This window comes from Colobus angolensis, unplaced genomic scaffold, assembly GCF_000951035.1.
Source record: "Colobus angolensis palliatus isolate OR3802 unplaced genomic scaffold, Cang.pa_1.0 Scaffold326, whole genome shotgun sequence".
Lineage (NCBI taxonomy): Eukaryota > Metazoa > Chordata > Mammalia > Primates > Cercopithecidae > Colobus > Colobus angolensis.
Genome location: NW_012116555.1, coordinates 1,555,696 through 1,578,241, shown reverse-complemented (window position 1 = coordinate 1,578,241; position 22,546 = coordinate 1,555,696). Strand labels below are relative to the sequence as shown.

At 33.1% G+C, this 22,546-nt stretch overlaps 1 long non-coding RNA gene across 1 annotated transcript; it reads left to right on the top strand.

The window, feature by feature from the left end:
- The first annotated feature begins 6,161 nt into the window (after window positions 1-6,161).
- On the top strand, window positions 6,162-8,594 carry LOC105518674. The gene is made up of 2 exons (XR_001002865.1): window positions 6,162-6,311; window positions 7,981-8,594. It is a non-coding gene; the product is annotated as an uncharacterized LOC105518674 (long non-coding RNA).
- Window positions 8,595-22,546: the final 13,952 nt, after the last annotated feature.

The window sequence follows — 22,546 nt, the reverse complement described above, 5'->3', positions numbered from 1 at the left end:
AAGTAGCCTGATGGTAAACTTTATTTTTTAAAAGACACTGATGTATGACAGAAATCATGTTAGGGAAATACTAGTGAAATGCTAATAATAAACATAAATAAGTCTACCTCTAATATAAAATTTCCTGTTTTTTATTTAAGCTCCTAGGAATGTCTTCCTATTTATTATCACTATATTTATTAAAATGTACTGAGTTTATTTCCATTAACATAAGATATATTGTTTATAACAGAAACTCATTTATATCTAATTCTGTTGGTTTCTGAAGTAGTTTAGGCTCTTAATAAAGACCCTCAGGAGTAATTGTCCACAGCACAAGACTATTATGCCATCTAGCATGTTTAACATGACACATGACTAGAATATCAATTATGCCCAACATCAGTGCAGAGATCAGTTAAAGAAATCAGCTTAGCAACTTTCTCCATAATGCATGTCTCCAGACAACACTCTATCTAAGTAGCAAATATTTGCTGTAGTTTATTGGTATTTACAGAATCCAACAAGCAATGGATTCTTTGATTCCATTTTGTTTTCTGGAGTACATATAAATTAGGTAAATCAGCACTAAGATGACACATGGCCAGTCATGAATAAAAATAACAAAATTAGATGCAGTAACACTTTGTAACAACTTAAAAATCAACTTCAAATGCAGCGATTTTCGTTGCTTGTATTTTCAAGACCTCCATCCACTCCCGCTTTCAACTGTTTTCTTTAGGACTTCATTATGTTCTTTGGCAGACTATTTCACACTCTATTAGTTACAGTCAATTTCATCGCATCACTTGAAGTATAAATGCCCACAGTTCTCTGCACCTCTTAAAACTACATCTCTTCCTTCTTGGTATTTAATAACCGGTAGCCTGGCACTTGAATTAGGGAATAATTTTACCTCTTCTACCCAAATAGTCTTAAGTGAGGAAAACTCTATTTGTCAATTTTAAATTCTATATTGTATGACGATAAGTTGCATATCTATTTTATGAAAGAAAAATTGTCCAAAACTTAATAATAAGGAAAATAATGTGGGTTACACATCCTTTCAGTTTCATACAGAGGTAAAAGCTTCGCAAGGATTGTCCAGGAGAATGCACCTGGTTCATTTTACTATTAAAGGTCACAGATTTCATTACTTGTTAATTTGCAGAATTTGTCCAATAAAGGTGGAAACAATTTGTCTGCTAGAACAGATAACTTCCACAATTCATAAACTACTGAAAATTAAAGAGTTTTGTATCCAACTCAGCAATCTTATAATAATTTTTTTTTATAAATTGACTATAAATAACCTAACTTCTTAAGTGCTCTTTGAACCAGTCATAATATCTTATAGGTTTCTTTACTAATAAATGAGTTAAATAAAATATTTGATGTATTTATTTTATATTTGCCTGAAGGACATTATTTTGCTTTTTTACAAATTATATTTCAACCTATGCAATAATTAAATTCCCTCCAGATAATATAAGGAGTACGTTAAAGTCACAGAGCCTATCCACATTCTTACTAAGATAGTCAAACACTGATCTAAAGCTATATTATTAGTATTGCAGTGGGAGGAGACTGATTGAATTTGCCTTTGATATATACCTTACTTTGTCTTAATCACTGTCTTTCAAGTACTTAACAGTTGGCAACATGCTAGATGAATGACTTTTAAAAATCTGTTATTTCAGTAAAATAATAGTGTAGCATCATTAAATGCATTTACATTCCTAAGACCTCATAAAAAATGATTTTAAACAATAATTTAGGTATATTTTATTTAAAAGTATATCACATACCAATACTAACATACATGCTATTTAATAAAATTCTCAAATGCTATATTCAAGAATTTGTTAAATACCATATCCTCAGATAGACATTTACTATGATACCTATCCAGCCAGTTGCAATTTTTTATTAAGAAAATTATATTGCTTCTCACTTCTGCAAAAAGATTTTTCTAATACAACATCAAAATATGGATTGTTAAACACTAACTTGATTATGTGTCATTATATTAATCTGTTCAAAAATGTTATTTTTTCAGTAAAGAATATAGAAATGTAGAAAAATATAAAGTATGTATTAGCAGGTGAAATGAGCTCGAGTGAAATATAAGGCAACAAAATGTGGGACTGCACAAACTATATTAAGTTCATAATTATTTCTAACACTTGCCACAAAAATAGCAAATACAAATATCACCCATAGAAGCAAACATGAACAATTGAAAGAAGTTGAATAGTACCATTTACTTTGAACTCATCAAAGTAAAACTTAAATTCTCCATCCATATCATTAATATTTATGCTAATATATAACTTATTTTGCTTAGAAATAGTTGCTTTAGGTGTTCACAGTTTATTCATATATTTGTGATGACCTAAATGTTGTCTTTAGGCCCCTTAAATAAACTTATGCTCATTTGGGTTGAGATAGAACTTTTCTAAAAAATATCATCTGCTTGATTTTTGCCTGGGTACTGCTTCAGATAAATCATTTCCAGGTGCCTGGGGATATAAAATATACTAAAGAACATTATCATAATTCTATTTCAGATATAGATGGATCAGAGTAAATAAAAGTTATTTCCTTCAGCTACTTTCCCAATATCAACTAGATAGCCAAACTCACCAGAATGAGGCTTAAAATTGATGAAGCTTTTAGAAATAAGGCTGCAAATAAGGCTCTCAACTCACACTTAAATCTCCAAGTATATTGTATTCCTGTGGTTAAATGTCTAGCAAGCTGATTTAATTGTACTCTAAGCCTTCAATTATCTATGTAGGTAATTTAGTAGAGAAATTATTATATTCTCCAAGTGACATAAATACAGCTAAACAAAATTTTATCTAGGAATGCTTAAAATTTTTCTTTCTTCAGTGTGCTACAAATATCTGTGATACCATGAATCGGCTGATGGCAGTAGATATCAGCAGTAGGATTAATTTTATTTAAGGTGTGGTTGTAAAAATAGATACAGAAAAATCAAAGTTTGTCTGAATGGAAAATTGTATAAAACAAGTAGAGGACTAGAGCTTCAGAGTTTATGAGCAGGCTATGGGAATATTACTCAACTTTTCATTCCTTGATAAGCTTTATGTTTCATATTTTTCAGTGAAGAATAGCACATAAACAGAATATGTTCAATTCATATGTGTGGAGTTCAAATAGTTATCACAAAATAAGAATACAAAGATGATTAGCACCAAACTCAAGAAAAATAGCTGGTATTGCAACCACACCAGAAGCCTCTCTCATGTTATTTTATAATAATGACCCTTCCTTTATCACCAAAAGTATTTTCTCTGTGAATTATAATAGCCATGATTAATTTTTCCTACTTTGGAACTTTAAATCAATGAAGCATACAGTATACATTTTTGGCTGGTTTCTTTCACTCAATATGTGTTTGCAGAATTGATTTATACTATTAATTTACCAGCAGTTATTTCATATTTCTTGTTATATAGTATTCTAAGATATGAATATGCCACAGCTTATTTATTCATCCACTAATAATGGACATTTTGGAGGTTTTCACTTTGGGGCTAGTGAAAATAATGCTGCTCTTAGCAAACATAGACAAATAAGAACACATCAAACTCAAAAACTTCTGTGCCCCCAAAGAAACAGTCAACAGAGTAAAAAGGCAATTTGCAAAGAAAAAATATTTGCAAATCATATCTGATAAGAGATTAGCATCTAGAATTTATAAGGAACTTCTGCAATTCAGGAACAACAAAATTAAAGTTGATTAAAAATGAGCAAAGAATGTGAATAGGCAATATCTAAAAAATATGCAAATAGTTAATAAACATAAAGATGTTTAACATTACTAATTGTGGGAGAAACACAAATCAAAACAACAATGAGATTATAATGTCACATCTATCAGGATGGCCTATCAAAAAAACCAACCAAACAAACAAACAAACAAAAAATAAAACAACAAGTGTTGGCAAGGATGTGGAGAAGTTGAAACCCTTGTGCACTATTGGTGGGAATGTAAAATGGTTTTGTCACTATAAAAAATAGTATAGAAATTCCATGCAATCTGGCAATACCACTTTTGGGTATTTACCAAAATAATTCAAAGCAGGATCTCCAAGATATAATTGCACACCCATATTCATAGCATCATTATTTACAATAGGCAAGAGGGGGAAGCAAATCAAATGTCCCTCAACAGATGAATAGACAAAGGAAATGTAATATATTCACACAATAGATTATTTGGCCTTATAAAGAAAAGAAATCCTATCATATGCCACAACAGGACCAAACTTAAGCACATTATGCTAAGCAAATTAAGGTAGTCACAAAATGACAAATACTATATGGTTCTACTCCTACAAAGTATTTGAATTAGTCGAAAGCATAGAAATAGAAAGCAGCAAGGTAGTTGTCAAGGCTGTGGGAGGGACATGTGAAAGAGGAAATTAGTGCTGAGTATAGAGTTTCAGATGAAAAATTTCTAGAGATCAGTTGCTCAACAATGTAAATATAGTTCATACTCTTAATTGTACATTTAAATGGTTATCATGGTAAACTTAATGTCATATTATTTCACCAAAATAAATATATAGAAAAAAATGATACTTCTCTGACATTTTTGTGCATGTCCTTTGGTGCACATATGTGCATGTTTGTTGGGAATATACTTTGGAATGGAATTCTTAGGTTATAGAGTGTATATGTGTGAATCTTTAGAAGACACTGTTTAGTAGTTTTCAAAAACGAGTTGACAATTTATTGTCTCATCAGAAATAGGATTGTTCTACATCACTGTGAGCACTTGGTATTATTCGTATTTTTAATTTCATTCATTATGGTTGATATTGTAATGAGATTTCACTTATTTGAAGTGGAATGAAGCTAAGCACCTTCTAATATATTTATTGGCCATTTGGATATCCTCCTGTGTGAAGAGTTTGTTCAGTTCTCTCATATAGTTTGCTATTGGACCATCTGTCTCATTTTTATTTGTTTGGAGGAGATCTTTATGTATATTGAACATGAAACTTCTGACCATTATACATATTGCAAATATATTCACCTACTCAAAGACTTGACTTTTCCCTCTCTTAATAATAGCATCTTTTGATAAGTGGGAATTCTTTATTTTAATGAAAGCATTACTAATATTTTTGTTAGTACTGCTTATGTCCTATATTATAATCTTTCATTAAAAATTATTTGTTATGGGCTGGGCGCGGTGGCTCAAGCCTGTAATCCCAGCACTTTGGGAGGCCGAGACGGGCGGATCACGAGGTCAGGAGATCGAGACCATCCTGGCTAACATGGTGAAACCCTGTCTCTACTAAAAAAATACAAAAAACTAGCCGGGCGAGGTGGCGGGCGCCTGTAGTCCCAGCTACTCGGGAGGCTGAGGCAGGAGAATGGCGTAAACCCAGGAGGCGGAGCTTGCAGTGAGCTGAGATCCGGCCACTGCACTCCAGCCTGGGCCACAGAGCGAGACTCCGCCTCAAAAAAAAAAAAAAAATTATTTGTTATTACCTTTAAGACACCTTACTATTTATCATTTATATTTAGACACAGAATTAACCTGGAATTGAAATTTATCTAGGGTGTCAAGTACTGATTGATGATTTTACTGTGTTTTTGTATGTACATTAGACCCAGCACTATTCATCAAGAAAATCCACTCTTGTCTTACTATTTGCTGCTACATCTTTATTATAAATTAACAGTCATTGTACATGTGTACACTTATTCCTATAGTCTGTTATATTAGATTATTTGTCTGTCATTGTGCCAATCATCATTTAGTGAAAATGAATGTTGGTATTCAAATTTGTCCTATTTTAAGGTGATCCTGACTACTTTTAGCTTTTAAATTTTTAATATAAATTTAGTCATATAAATTTACATAAATATAACTGATAGGATGTTGGTTGATATTACACAGAGCCTTTATGTTTTCTACCAAATCAGTCTATAGCAGAGAATGCTACACACTTAATTTATTTATCTCCCAAATTAAGGGAGAATATATTGTCATTCTCATACCTTATTCAAAAGATGAGTTCCAATAATAGGCAATAAGTTTCAAAAAGAGATAACACCTCAGAACCTTTGGATTCCTTACTCTGGTAATAATAAATATTCATGCCTATCACTTTGATTTGTTCCACAGCCCTCCTTAAGGAACAAAAATACTTGGACACAATTCAAAGAACACCATCAGATACACGAGATCTAGATTCTGGTCCCAAATTTGTCATTCTGAGGTGTGTAACTTGACAATTTGTTGAATCTCACTGGATTTTATTTCTGTCAAGAGTAAAATTAACCAAGTACATTTTATTATTCCTAAGATCGCTTCCTTTAGTTTAAAAAAATTATACTCTTTTAAAAGAATTTTTGGCTTTGCTTTAAAGATTTTTCATTTAAAAGTTGATGGTCAGGGAATTCCCCTCCCCCTAGGATATAGAAACACAGAAAGGAAGAACATTTTATCCTAACAAAATATTAAAAGATTGATAAATTATAATATATAGACACACAGGAGGCATGTAAGTGACTATACCTGGGGAACGGACTCACGTCACTGAAGCGATACACTCTGAAAGAACTTACCGGTTGAAAAGATGGTGGATGGTAGAGTATTAGGTCATTTTCAGATTTGCTATGAATATATGAGACTGGGTAATTTATAAATAAAGGAGGCTTAACTGGCTCACATTCTGCGGGCTATACAGGAAGCATGGCACCAGTATCTGCTTGGCTTCTGGTGAGCCCTTGGGGAATTTTATTCTTGGCCGAAGGTGAAAGAAAGTAGGTTCCATCACATGATCAAAGAGAGGACAAGAGAGAAACACCAGGGAGGTCCCAGACTCTTTTAAACAGATCTCATATGAACTAACTGAGCAAAAATTCACTTATCTCCAAAGAGATGGTGCATTCATGAGAAATCTGCTCTTATTCATGAGAGATCTGCTTTCATTCATGAGAGATCTGCTCCTTTAATCCAATCACCTCCCACCAGGCCCCACCTCCAACATTAGGAATCACATTTAAATATGAGATTTGGAGCAGACAAACATCCAAACCATATCAGGTGGTTAGTGATATAATGCCATCATTTACTCTTGTCTCTTCACACTTTTCAATTTGCTAATTAGAGATCATATCCAATTAATTTTAACAGAATACGCCTATGCCTAAAAAACAATAAAAAGTGGCAGTCCCCTATAGGAGTATAAAAGCATATATTTGTAGAAAAAGTCTAATGAGTATTTCCAGAAAAGAAATTAACATCCAAATGTGTTTTTAATAAAATATATTTACATAGATATTAAGTAATTCTAGGATATGCACAAAATTGTAATTAAACATTTTCAGAAATATATATTTTATTTCTTTCCATGACTGAGGGTGATCTTATATTTTAGAGGGCATCATTTTAACCAGACTACATGAAAACAGTAATACAAACATTTCTTAAATACCACATGGAGAGTACATATGTACAGCAATTATTAACCATATCTGTTATTGCATTAGTGTTTTTTTGATATAACTATATTGGTTACTGTCTTTGAGATTACACACAAGACTTTGATGAAGTGCATACTAAATATGCTATAATAATTGTTTGAAGGTTCTGTTAAATATCACTGTGCTTACTAAATCATGCATTGCCAATGTTATGATTTGCAGTAATAAAGTTATGCTGTGGTAATTTTTTTGGAAGTTTGCAGCATATGGTGCCATATGCCAAGGGCATACTAATTAATGAGAAAATTAGCACATAGATATTACTTCACAATAATGCATCTAGAGCCAAGACTTACAGTGTAACTCAGAAAGCAATATGAAATGTTAAGGTTAATGTTACGTCAAACTTAATATTGATCCATAGTAATATCCATAGCAATATACAAACTAAATACTATGGTCTTTTGAACAATGAGAACATAGAAAGTGTGTTATTTATACAGTTACTCAATTGTTCTCTTTCAGATAAGAATTATGCTGAGACATAGCAGTACCTCAAAAGGTGATAGAGGTAGTAAGCTGCAGAGTTGGAACTTGAATCCAGGACCTCAAGCTCCAAATCCAGAATTTCCCACTTTTCCCCCACGACCTGATATAGAACTGGAGAAAAATAAATTTGGTTTATTTAATTGAGTATAGCAGATCCCAGGAACTATTTCGTGTTCAACGATTACTTTCAAGCTTAATTTGTCTCTATTTAAGTGTAACTAACACATCATCTTTAGGATAAACATCTCGAAATTCTTTCTGAATTATCCCCAAATTTTAAGTTTAGGTGTGCATTTGACAATCTGCATTGCTGCCAACAGTAGTTGGAAGATTACTACCTGAAAATCGAGGAAGTTTGCTTCAGCTACATGTCCTTCCCTGTGGTAAATGTGCAAGTCATGGCACAATACTTGAGGAAATAAATGTTGGTGCCTTAAAATAAGTGTTGATATTCAAATTTGTCCTATTTTACCCTGGTAAATGTGTAAGTCATGGCACAATACTTGAGGAAGTTAAGCAAATAAGTTTGCAGTAAATAACCTGTGTTATAAAATGCACAACACTAAAAATAAAACTAAACACTGCAACTATGTACTTTAACTTATGATTCATAGATTTTGTAGGCCAATTCTTTGCAATTGGAAAACACAAAACTTTTCCAACTTTGAAGACTGGAAACAAAAAACAAACTGCAAGAAAACATTAAGTTCATCTATATTTGTTCTGTAGGAGGACTCCTTCGGGTAGTTTGCAGACAGTCACTAATCCCCTTAGGTTAGCAGCTGTCAACTTCAATTCTCATTTTATCCACTCTTTCCATTCCAAAGACTTTAGACCAATATTTTTAGGAAAACAAAAGATATTTTCATTTAAGTACCAAAATCACCAATGCTACCTACCAGAGGAAAACAAAATACTCTCAGAAAATTGGTTGCTGAGGCAGGTTCACAAGGATTATTCTGAGAACTACTTTGCAAATGGAAAAAATGAAGCCTAAGAGACTTACATTAAATAGGGTATTAAAGTATGTTTAAATACACAAATCGAAAAGCATGACCACTAATAGAACTATGTCACCCTTGTTAAAAATATGAAAATTGGCCGGGCGCGGTGGCTCAAGTCTGTAATCCCAGCATTTTGGGAGGCTGAGAAGGGTGGATCACGAGGTCAGGAGATCGAGACCATCCTGGCTAACACGGTGAAACTCCGTCTCTACTAAAAAAATACAAAAAAACTAGCCGCGCGTGGTGGCGGGTGCCTGTAGTCCCAGCTACTCGGGGGAAGCTGAGGCGGGAGAATGGCGTAAACCCGGGAGGCGGAGCTTGCAGTGAGGCGAGATCCAATTACTGCACTCCAGCCTGGGCGACAGAGCGAGACTCAATCTCCGAAAAAAAAAAAAGAAAATCATTAACAGGTTTTATTGACTCTTCACAGACCCTGTATAGTGAACTTTGAACCTTAAAAAACAAATCATTTTAAACAGGCATTACTGATAAAGCTGATTCTTTTCTAAATTTATTTTTTATCATCTCAAGTGCATAGAAATTTTTCTTTCCCTATCTCCCTTATCTGCATTTTATTTACTCTTTTACACTTTGCATAAACTGTAATAGATTATTTTATAAAATGTATTCAATGCCAACTAATCCATAAACTGGCTAAGCTGGATTAATTTTCTTAAAATCTGAATTATGTATGCCTAGAATGTAGTTTAATTGCAGTCAATATTAGGAAAAACATCTAATTAACTTCAAACTACAACAAAAAACTACACATGTAAAAATCTTTGGGAATATTCCATGAGGACAGATATTTAGAAACATCTGACTCCAATTTGGGGAAAAAAAAATATGAGATTTGCAACCAGAAGCCAAATTCATTTTATTCATTTCTCAGTCTTTAAGGCTTAATGTACATTTAGAGAAATTGCATAGTTACTTTTAATGTTATTATCTTCAAAAATGTTGTATTAGTTTTTCTTTCAGTCTTTAAGAGTTACACAATGTTTCTTGTATTCCTGAATGGCAAATAACATAACTATATATCCATATCATAATAATGAAAGCAATTCTCATCATATAATATTACCATTTCCTCCCTCTACATGAAGGCCTCCTGGCATTTTTATGTCTTTTGTAGAGCCATCCTCAAAACGGAAAATTTGGATAGATTCTGCAATAGTCCTGGTAATGCTAATTGCCAGTGAATTAATCATCAAATTAAGGTTTAAAGAGCTGGAGGTAATCATTATAAGAAAATATAATTGATTTACTATGTCTTAAAATATATGTGGAGTGTATTACACAGGAATTGCATTCAGCTGGTAGTCAAACCCTTCCTCCCTGCCAACACAATGCCTTAAACTTACTGTCCATTTTTCTCTCACATACACAAAATTTAGCAGTTGGTAGTCAAGATCAGGTATGGTAACTCTGCAATATAAGCTGGAATGCAGTCTCCTATCTTTTTGTTCCTCCATCTTTAGCATTTGGCTTCTGTCCTCAAGTTTACCTTAGAGGTATATTTGAAGGTCCAACCATCACATCCACAGTCCATGAAGGAGGAAGAACGAAGTGAGTTTTCTCAGATGCTGTATCAGAATTTTACTTAAATTGCATGCAAACCCTATTTATGCAAGAGAAAACTATAGCTGTAGTTGCTAACTACTGGGCACATTGCCATCCAAAATAACACAGGAGTTCAATTACTGTAAAAGAAGAGATAGATGGTTAGCAGGCAACTAGCAGCCTCCCTCACAGGCTCTTAAACCAAATAGTTGTCAACAGTTAGTGAGCATCAGTGTAAACAAGATGGCCAGAAAAACAGACATTAGTTATTTCATTTACTTTAAGAGAATCTGTAGAATCTCCTTTCTGGAGACCTTAATATTTTAAGTTATTTTCACAAGTATTAAATTTCTTTGATTACATGTATTTCCTCAGACACTTAGTACAGTATTGAAGAAATCTATTATACATACAAGGAATTCATCTTTGCTTGGTAAAATAGTAAATAGCATGTAAGACAAAATAGAATAAGGCTAAATAGCAATTAGCAATTACATTTGAGGGATCAAAGGAAAAACATTCGTTTGGCCTGAGATCATTTTTAAAAGTTTCACAATGATTATAGATTTAGGAGTAGGTACTTATAAATAAACAATAAATATCTATAGAAAATACATATTCTTGGTTGAGAAATTGACCCATTAGTTTATTTTAGTCTGTTTGGAATATACTTTCTTAACTCCTGACCATTCCTCAAGCAAATATAATCAACTTTTCATTCCACCATAGTACTCAGAATGATCATGCTAATTTCATTCATTTCAATATATTTATTGCAACAATTGAGGAGCATCTAAATAAAACTCCGACAGATATTTATGTTTATATTCACCATATCCTTAATATATGGCACTGTTAGATATCCTGTATTTTAAGTCCTCCATTCTACAATTATTTATCGAATATCTGATCATTGCTGGGTCTCAGTTATGAAAACCTCCTACATCTCTACCATCATTCTCCTCCCAGCCCCACGTAAAAAACCAAATGCAGCATTTCCGTCATCTTGAATCTTTACAGTTAACCTTTTTGAATGTTCCTGAAATGACTTCTTCATTTAGCTTGCGTTGTCTCACAGGGTGTAGTCAATGACATTGCCTGGGTAACCTCTTAGATAACACTTATATTTCAGGATCATATAAAAAAAGCTATTAAGTCAGAATGAACAGAATGTCTTACTAAAATTGATACAATTTTATTTCAAGAAACCATGTTCATGACTAGACTGATTACTAAGAAGAAGTAAGTTGGACATTTATGTTGTCTGCGATCTTTGAAATAGCAACAAACGCAGAACACATTTAAAAAAAAAGAAATTAAGATCAGATCTCTATGAATGATAAACTGGATATGAGAACTCTCTAATGAAAATGTGTTGTTGCTTAAAAGCCAAGGGAAAGTAGTGAACAAAATCTTCAAGTATCTGTTGGACATTTACTTAGCATTATATCTTTGTGTAAGCTATTGTCAAGTACCACTTTGCTTTGATGGTGCTCAGTAATTCGCCAACTAAAATCCATGCCTGACTTGAGGAATAGAGTGACACTTTACTTCTTTTTTTTAAATCCCTTTACTGTGAAAAATTTCAATTATATACAATAATAGAGAAAATTCTATAAAAGACCCCAAAGTACCTATTAAGCAAGATTTAATAATTGGCAGCTGATAGACAATCTTGTTTCATCTATAACCAGCAGCACACTAGCACCACTTACCAAATTATTCTGAAGAAAATATCTACTACAACATAAAATAACATAATATCTATAAGAATTTTCATATTTTTTTCTGGAAGCTAAGAACATTTTAAAAATATAACCACAATATACTTAGAAAAATTTAAAAGTTCACTAACATTTATTAATACAAACAACTATTCACCCAGCATTCGTATTTCCTGATTGTCCTGATTGTCCTGATTGCCTCATAGAATTTTAACAAAGCATTTGTTCAAATCATAATCCAGGTAAATGCCATACATGGCAAATGACAGAAATATTTCCTAAGTCTCTATTAATCTATAAATTTTCTTTACCATTCTTTTATTCTTGCAATCTACATATGGAAGGAACAGTATTTTTCTTGTAGTTTCCCACAGTTTAAATTTTTCTGATAGCACTTCTCTCGTGTCATCTAACATGTCCTCTGTTACCTATATTTTCTGTAAATTGATGATACAGAGGAGGCACCGATTCAGATTTATTATTTTTTGTGTCAAGGACACTTCATACATGTCAGGGCACAGATCCACCATGAGTAATATAACATCTGGCTGTCTTCTGTTTGCCTGTGTTTGATATTACCAGTCATTGATGCTCAGTGGCAAGATGTATTATTTCTCTTTCAAAATGGTCACTGTCAAATTCCATCATGTTTTCTTTATGTGCTAGCTATAATACTTCTGTGAAAAGGAGTCTCCTCTTAGTAATTACATAGTACAGATGATATAGGAAGAGCAAAATAAGTGCTTGATAGTTTCTCTTTTATTTACAAGCATTCACATGTTTACTCCTTAGTCTTCTCCAAATTATAACGAATTATTTTTGTTGTCATTTTAAAGTCTTATATGTAAGCATATTTGATATGTTTACAATCTATTGCAGTTATTATCCTAGACAGATGCCCATTTTTGGCTAACGGAAAGCCTCTACATGACATGCTATAGTTTAGTTTCAGCAGTGTAAAGATTTCATTTAAATGAAATCACAAAGTATATAATCTTTTGTGTCTGAATGTTTCCACTCACCACAATGTCTATGAAATCCCTCCTATTTCTTGAGTGTATCAGTAGTTATTACTGTAGAGATGTACCCCATCATATGAATGTAAAGCAATTAATACATTCAGTCACTTGGTAATGGTCACTTTAATGGTTCCAGTTTGAGACTACACTGTGTTATAAATAATCCTGCTTCTATGAACATATATGTTCATTTCTCTTGAGCAAATCACTAGGAATTGCTAGGTCACATGATAATAGTATTTTTAACTTGCCAAGAATTACTAAACTTTTTTCTAAAATGTTTGTATACCACCAACAGAAATGTGTAAGATATTTCACTTCCTCTGGCTCCTCACCTGCACAGGCACTGTCAATTTTTTTGAGTTTTATCTATTCCAGAGAACATGGAACGTTAACTCACTGTGATTTTAGTTTACATTTCTTTGATAACTAATGATATTGAGCATTATTTAATGTAATTGTTTGATACTCCTGTAACTTTTTTGTACAATGCATATTCTAATCTTGCATCATTATATTTCGGTGTTTGTCTCTGTATTGAATTGCAAATTATTTATATAGATGGTCTCCTACTTATGATGATTTGACTTAGATTTTTTCACTTAATAATTTATTTATCAGAATATCAAATACATTTAAAATTATGATATTTTTGACTTATTGGTTTATCAGGATGTAATCCCATCATAAGTCAAGGAGTATATGTACCTGATAAAAATGAATATGTGCGTGTGTGTGTGTGTATATATATATACACACACATACATACATATATTTGGAAGAATATTGAAAGTCTGATAAATACCATCAATAACTTGCCCTAACTGGCAGTTTCTTTTATCAATATGTAATGTTCTTCTATATCTACTATAATACTCTCTGTCTTTGTCTGATATAATATGCCACTCCAGCATTCTTATGGTTAGTGTTTGTATTATGTAGATTTTTACACTTTTATTTTTAAATTTGTATATCTTTATGTTTATAATATCTTTCTTGTATATATAATCACACTGAGGCTTGGTTTATATCCAATCTTCAAATCTTAAACATTTCTGTTATTTTTAGACTATTTTCCTTTATTATATTATTGATATGGCTGGTTTTCATTTTACCAGATTGTTATTTGTTTCATTTGTCATATCTATTCTTTATCCTTGTTCAACTCTTGTCCTGTCTTCCTTTTGTTTGACTATTTTAGTATTTCATTTTATTCCCACTATTGGAGGACTGGGTCAATTTGGTTAATAATATGTTCAAGTGTTCTATAGTCTTTCTAAACTTTTGTCTGCTTGTTTTATTAATTACTGGAAGAGGAACGTTGAAATCCCCAATAATGATGGAAATTACGGATTTGTCTATTTCTCTTTTGAGTTCTATTTGGGTTTTTCCTCCATATGTTTTGAAACTCTGTTATTGGTGTGCAAACATTTAGGATTGTTATGTCTTTTTGATAAATTGACTCTTTTATCATTATTCACTGTCTCTCTTTATGTTTGATAATACACCCAGTTTTGAAGAACACTTTATATGTCAGAATAGCAAATATACATATCAGTTTCCTTATACCTACTGGCGCATGACTTATCTGTTTGATCCTTTTATGTTTGTAGATTTATTTGGGCACATTTTGTCCCATTGTGTGTATTTCCCTATGTAGTTTATTTGCTGCCTTTTGGGGGGTAAGGGAAATATATTTTTTCTTATTCAGAAAGGTCTGCATTTTCCTTCCAACATTTAGTTTACATCTGTGCCTTTACATGGTACCCTTAAGTATTCTGTATTGATTTTCTTCTATAAGCAAAATGAAAATTAACTAAACATCCTCCTTACCTTTCTCCTCTCTCTTTCAGGCATTTAAATTGTAGCAATATTCTTTTACTTCCTTTTAATTCGTATAAGGTAATATAATAAGGAAAGTAGAATAGGCTTTTCTACCTTCCATATATTGCCTGCTATTCTACTTTCCATATATTGCCTTCTTCTTCCCTCATTTTTTAATAGTTGCATCATGGATATGTTTTTAGAATATGTGCCCTTTATATATTATACTGTCTTCCTTATATCCATAAGTTAGTCTTAATTCTGCAGGTTAATATATATACATACACAGTTCTCACTACCAGAATTTATACAGACACTCTCCAGTCAATTTTGTTTTCTGAAGTTCAATGTCTTCATTTTGAAAGTTAGTACTTATGAAATCAATATTTCTTTATTTTCTCAATTATTTTAGCAGCCTGCTGTTTTTAACACATGAAGGTCAGTTCAGCTAGATATAAAATCCTTAGCTTACATTATTCTACCTTTAAGTATCTTAAAAATGGTTTTCCATATCCTTACACCAACATGATGATATCAAAGTGTGATGATTTATTTTTCTTTCTCTTATTGGTGACTTGGACTTTAAGAATGATTTCCAAAGTATTTTTTTTCTGTATTTTAAAACATAAAGGTTTTAATAGATTTTATCTCAAATTATCTTGTTACTATTTGCTTTCCAAGGTACATTACACATTCTTTCAATACATAGGTTCAACATGTTTTATTGTACAATTTTTTTCTTAAATTTTATGATTTGCTTTGTCTTGTTGCTTTGTGTTCTTACAGGTGGTACCATTTCATAATATGTTTTATCTCCTTGCCAATCTTCCATGTCTATTATTTCTTTATTAATACTTTTGTTTTAATTCTTTTAAAATGTTTGCATATTCCATTTTCGGTTTCTCTTAAGACATTACCCAATGTATTTGTTGCTTGTTTTTTGGAATTGTGTTTGAGGGTTTATTTTCTAAATTACTTTATATTTTATTTTAAATTCTTTTATGAGTTTTGTCACATCACCTTAGAAATCTTCCTTTTCTCCAACCATCTTTTTTCTCTTGTCTGTGTTTATCTAAGTCTGATTGATTGATTATCTTACCACTTCTATTTTCTTATGTCCTTTTAGGTCATATTGAAACACTCGTTTTTCATTATTTGTAGGAATTTTGTTCTAATCATTATTATGTTCTTCCTTATAACTACAGATGGGATTTTACTTTAATCATTTTATCTGGCTTATATTTTAGCAAGATAGGTTTTCCTACACTAATAGGAGAGGAAACTGGGCAAGAATAGCTTCAATAGTGTTGTGTATTAGTATCAATATTGTGAAGGTTTCAAAAATATGGTATGAGCATTTTTGAGATCTGTCTCGTTTGCTCCCTTGTTCCATCTTTTCTGGACATTTTCTTTTCTTTGCTCCAATTCTTTTCAAGGCATATTCTAGTCTCAGCAATATTTCTATATTGCAGGGCTTGGTACTGGAAAAGAGCATCAGTTGGTTAGTATGACAGTTCACTTGCCCAGGCTGAACCATAACACCCAAACTTTCTATAATCTTTCTACACTCATTTCTAAATTGAATCATTACACCTCTTCTTAGTTTACACTGCTTTCCTGAAATTGGCTCACTGAGCTTCCCATGCTAACTGGGATTTTGAGGTTCATTTCCTATTCAGAGTCCCTTTTCTTTTCTGTCATTCCTCCTGCATACCTATTAATAATAAGTAAATTATTGTTTTTGTTGTATTGGCTGGCACATTTACATTTTGGCTTCTTAGGATTTAAACATTTTCTTGTAGATATTGATTGTTCTTTTTTTTTGAATTTTTTTTTTTTTTTTGGTGGAGGGTGTCAAATTTATACCACTGCTGCTAAAACTTACCCCAAATGCTCTGTTTTGTGTTTTGTCTGTATGTCTCTATGTATTTAAAGTCTATCATAGCAAAATGTTCATCTGATTTTACAGTCTTTGGATTTCCTTTGTAGTTTTCTTCTCGCCAATATCTGAGTGTATATTAAAGCATGTGTTAAAGGTGAAGCTCATTAGTGTTGAAGAAGTGTAATCAGATTTAATCATGGAAAAATAAGCAGGATTAGTAAGGCATGCCATCCTTTGGTATCTATAATTTCATAATATGTTTTATCCTCTTGCCAATCTTCTATGTCTATCATTTCTTCATTAATACTTTTGCTTTAATTCTTTAAAATGTTTGCCTATTCCATTTTCTGTTTGTCTTAAGACATTGCCCAGTGACATTTCTATACATGTATGCATTGTATAATGATCAAATTGGTATCATTAGCATATTTATCACCTCAAATATTTATCCACTCATTGTGGTGGGAACATTCAAATTTCTCTTTTAACTTTTCAAAATATACAATACATTATTTTTAATTATAGTCACGCTTCTATGCAAAAGAACACCAGAACTTATTGCTTTCTTGAAGCAAATTGATAGGCAGGCAATTTATGGCTACAACCACCCCAAAATTGTCTTCTTAAAATGTTTATTAATTTTTCAATATAGTATATGTTTGTATCTTATTTTTTGTTAAAATTGCATCTGAAAAGAATAACTCACACAATATTAAATATTATATTTTACTTTTTAAAATAGCACAGTTGCTATTCTAATAATCTCCTTAACATTTCACAATATTAATATTTTATTTATGGTCTCCAATGCCAGGTTAGAGGTGAAGAAATGATTTAATTTAAAAAGCTTGAAAAACAAACTCTACTAAACATGGCTCATAAGCAGGTGTGACATTTCCATTGCTGAAGATATTTTGTTGATTTATAGAATCATCATGAATGAGGGTCACAAACAACTCTTACTTTATAGACACCTCTCCAGGAAAGGTTAAAACTTGCATAAAACAGTTCAGAATATTCTTAGTCTGGGGAAAGGTAACCCTCTGGTATCTTTGTCATATCTCTCAGCTGTGTTTTATCTTTGCTCATTATTCGTGCTTTGCATGTACGACAAGTTGGCCTTGTCTCCTTCACTGTTCACTCCTCACAGCCAGTGGAATGTCTCCTAGGAGCTGAGGTTTGGAATCTCGTCAGATTAACCAGTACGATGTTATTGGATTTTATTTGCATTATTAAGAATAATGAGTGGAAAATCTATTACAGTTAACGATCAAACTAGAATCATGTTTTTAATAAATACCCTAGCTATAGTTCATCTAAACCAAAGGAGAAGAAAACACATCTCAGAGATTCTATAATCCATAATATCTTGGTGTTTCCAAGGGTAACTTTCCATATAGGCTTTGAAAATAAGATGAAAGAAAATAGAGAGTCTTCTCTAATGTCCTCAGTCATCCCTAATGGAAGTAAAATGTAGTTTCTTGGAATTTTCATGAAAATTATAAATAAAAATTTCTCAGTGATTGCATTTGCCCTGGAATTCTTGAATCAGTATAATCTTTAACCAATAAGTTCATTAAATACTTGTTGACTACATTCAATAATAATAATGCCCCGACATAGCTAGGTTTTAAAATATCAAAGTCAGAATTTCAAAGTTAAAGAATATCCTTTTATTTATTTAGAACTTATCAAACACTGTCCCATCATTATAGCATCAAAATAAACTTGTAAGGTAATAGAAAAAAATATTTATAACACAAAGATGTAAAAACTGAGGCACTACACAGTCACTCTTTGACCTTGAGTAACAATAAACATAGTGAAAATGCAGCCTCAGTTTGTCCCCTCTGCCATGTTGCTAACTGATATCAGCAATCACTCTGATCCACACACACTGAGGAACAAAGGCACATACCTCAAGCTTTCAATCCTCAACAGAGGTCTGTGACCTTCTGCCCATCTAAATAAAATCTGCTGCCTTTGCCTCTTTACAATATTATCTATAAATCCCTCATGTTTTCCGATTACAATATGATAGATAGCTTAAAAAGATAATCCATTCTGTTTTACTGTTTTTCAAAACAACATTTTATGAGTCTAGAGAATTAGAACATGTTTTGTCACTAAATGTTTTGGCAGACAGAAAGGTGGAAATGGAGTAAATTGCCTAATCAGAGGAACAGAGGTTTGCAGACTCAACACTAAAGTTTTAATGACAGGGTCTCACTGGGGTCACTCCTCTGATTATAGGCTGTTTTCCTATTTTCCAGGTTACTTTCAATTCAAAATAAGTGAAACTGAGAATCATGTTCTGATAAATTTATTAGCTTCCTTTTTGTTGGCTGTCCAAGTTTCAAGACCTGTAATGAGAGACATTCTTGAATAATTCTGCTTAGAAATATATAAGTAAAATAACTCCAGGCCAAGCCATATATTCCATGGGCAGAGGCATGGGCTTTTCACAAAATCACCACTCCCATTTGTCTTTTAATATAGTTATTTATCAAAAATCGCATCAGGGCCGGGCGCGGTGGCTCAAGCCTGTAATCCCAGCACTTTGGGAGGCCGAGACGGGCGGATCACGAGGTCAGGAGATCGAGACCATCCTGGCTAACACGGTGAAACCCCGTCTCTACTAAAAATACAAAAACTAGCCGAGCGAGGTGGCGGGCGCCTGTAGTCCCAGCTACTCCGGAGGCTGAGGCAGGAGAATGGCGTAAACCCGGGAGGTGGAGCTTGCAGTGAGCTGAGATCCGGCCACTGCACTCCAGCCTGGGCGACAGAGCGAGACTCCGCAAAAAAAAAAAAAAAAAAAAAAAAAACGCATCAATCTCAGAGCATATAAATGAAAGTTAAAAAATTCTTTTATTACTCATTGTTTTGTTGTTTGTTTGCTTGCAAGGGATTCAGAAAAGGGGCAACTCTGGAAAAAGATCTTGGAGAAAAGTCTATGGTATATGACTGAGAAGTAACATATGCTTTTTGCAACTCCATTTGTTGCTTCTGGAGAAGGTAAGGATTTATGTAATGAGGAGGTTTAGGATGGTCATCTCAGTTCAATCACACACTGAGAAATATGAAGGATATTTTTTCAATGCTTAAAGTTACAAGCCAGATAGCATTAAGCATAGTAGCCACATGTAACACCAACCGATCAGCCTGAAAATAATCCCATAAACTATGGTAGAGGCAAGGAAGGGAAGAAGATCGGTCAATTTTAAGAATAGCAAGTTGATCAAATTAAATTTTAACATTAATAAAGACAAAGTTTTGCATTTCCACTTTTCTTTACTTTTTTTTCACTTTTTTCCCCTTAAATACACTTAAACTGCAATTATAATGTAACTAAGAGAAAGTTCATTGGACACTGCATGGGCTGGAAAATTTGGAGCTTGGGTTTCACATACAGTGTATAGTAGATTATAACATACCATTTTCTGTTCAGTGCATATGTATTGATTTCCTAGGTCCCACCATCAATTCCAGTTAAGCCATTCTCTTTCAGGCTGTACACCCTGATATTTCCAATCATCAAGGCCTGCTGATACAATGATGATGAGTCACCTTCCTCCTAACTACCACCTCTGCTCCTTCTATCAAAATTAGCCCACCATCCCTCAGAGTTAGTGATAGCATGCTACTCTGGGAATCAATTCTATCTTAACACACTAAAGAGAGAAGACTATGCTTTGTCCCCGGTATTACTCCTGTTTTTAGGTCAAGCATGTTCAGTCTAGATTGTACACAGCCCTGCAAATATACAGAGACTTAGACACAAAGACATAGACAATTTTAATGGACTTACATTCAGGTGCTATTTCCTAAAACTAATAGAACGTAATGTAATCTTAGCAGTTAATGAGGCTGAGATGGAAGGATTGCTTTATTCCAGGAGTTCTAGACCAGCCTGGCAATACAGTAAAAACCCATCTCTATACAAAATTTTAAAATTATCTGGCTGTGATGGTGTGTGCCTGTGGTGTCAGCTACTTGGGAGGCTGAGATGGGAGGATTGCTTGAGCCTGGGAGGTTGAGGCTGCAGTGAGCCATGATCATACCACTGCACTCTAGCCTGTGCAACATAGTGAAAACTTAACTCCAAAAATATATAAATGTATATTACTTTATTATAAAATTATCTATGGCAAATGAAATGTCAATAAAATTTAAGAAATGAAAGATGTTATTTAACATTTTTATGGAAAGAAGAGTTTGCTAATGAATTTTTAAATGGCTTGTTGTGCATATAAAAGTGCTGTGGCAATCCCATTACTGGGTATATACCCAAAGGAATATAAATCATTCTATTACAAAGATACATGCATGCATGTTTTTATTGCAGCACTATCCACAATACCAAAGACATGGAATCAACCCAAATGCCCATCAATGACAGACTGGACAAAGTAAATGTGATACATACACACCATGGAACACTATGCAGCCATAAGAAGGAATCAGATCATGTCCTTTGCAGGGACATGGATGGAGCTGGAAGCCAGTATCCTCAGCAAACAAACACAGGAACAGAAAACCGAACACTGCCTGTCCTCTCTTATAAGTGGGAGCTGAACAATGAGAGCACATGAACACAAGGAGGGAACTAACATACACTGGGGCCTCTCATAGCGGGGGAGTGGAGGAAGAGCATCAGGATAAATAGCTAATGCATGCGGGGCTTAATACTTAGGTGATGGGTTGATAGGTTCAGCAAACCACCGTGGTACGTGTTTACCTGCATAACAAACCTGCATGTCCTGCACATGTATCCCGGAACTTAAAATAAAATAAAATAAAATAAAAAATTTAAAGCACTGTGGTGTTTAGATTCTACTGAAATTTAGAAGGAAAAGGTTCTAGGTAATTTTTTTAAGAGATAGCATTTAAAATATGCCTGAAAAAAACATTATTTACTTTTTAAAAACATATGACAAAGTCTTAAAGACAATTTTTAAATACGTAAAGGGATCCAGACTTTTTCTAAATATTCCATGAGTATACATAATCCAAAATGTGGAAACCTCTGTTCTAAGCAATGTTCATCTTCACAGAAGTTTTCCTGTCTTCTTGAAGAGTTCAATCCCTTAGTCTATCTTCTTTTTCTCTCAATCCTTACCATTAACAGAATGCCTGGAAGGTACTTGGTGCTCAAAAATACTTTCCAAGATAATAAATAGCATTATAAGCACAAGTTAGTCCTAAGCAAAACTGGAATTTCAGTAACTTACTTTCTGAAACATCTTTATATCATTTATAGATCACTTACTTTTTCACCATTGAATTCTAGGATATTGTTTGAAAATATGGGCTGGGCGCAGTGGCTCACGCCTGTAATCCCAGAACTTTGGGATGCTGAGGCAGGTGGATCACTTGAGGTCAGGAGTTTGAAACCAGCCTGGCCAACATGGCAAAATCCCATCTCTACTAAAAATACAAAAATTAGCCAGGCACAGTGGTGGGTGCCTGTAATCGCAGCTACTCGGGAGGCTGAGTCAGGAGAATCACTTGAATCCAGGAGGCGGA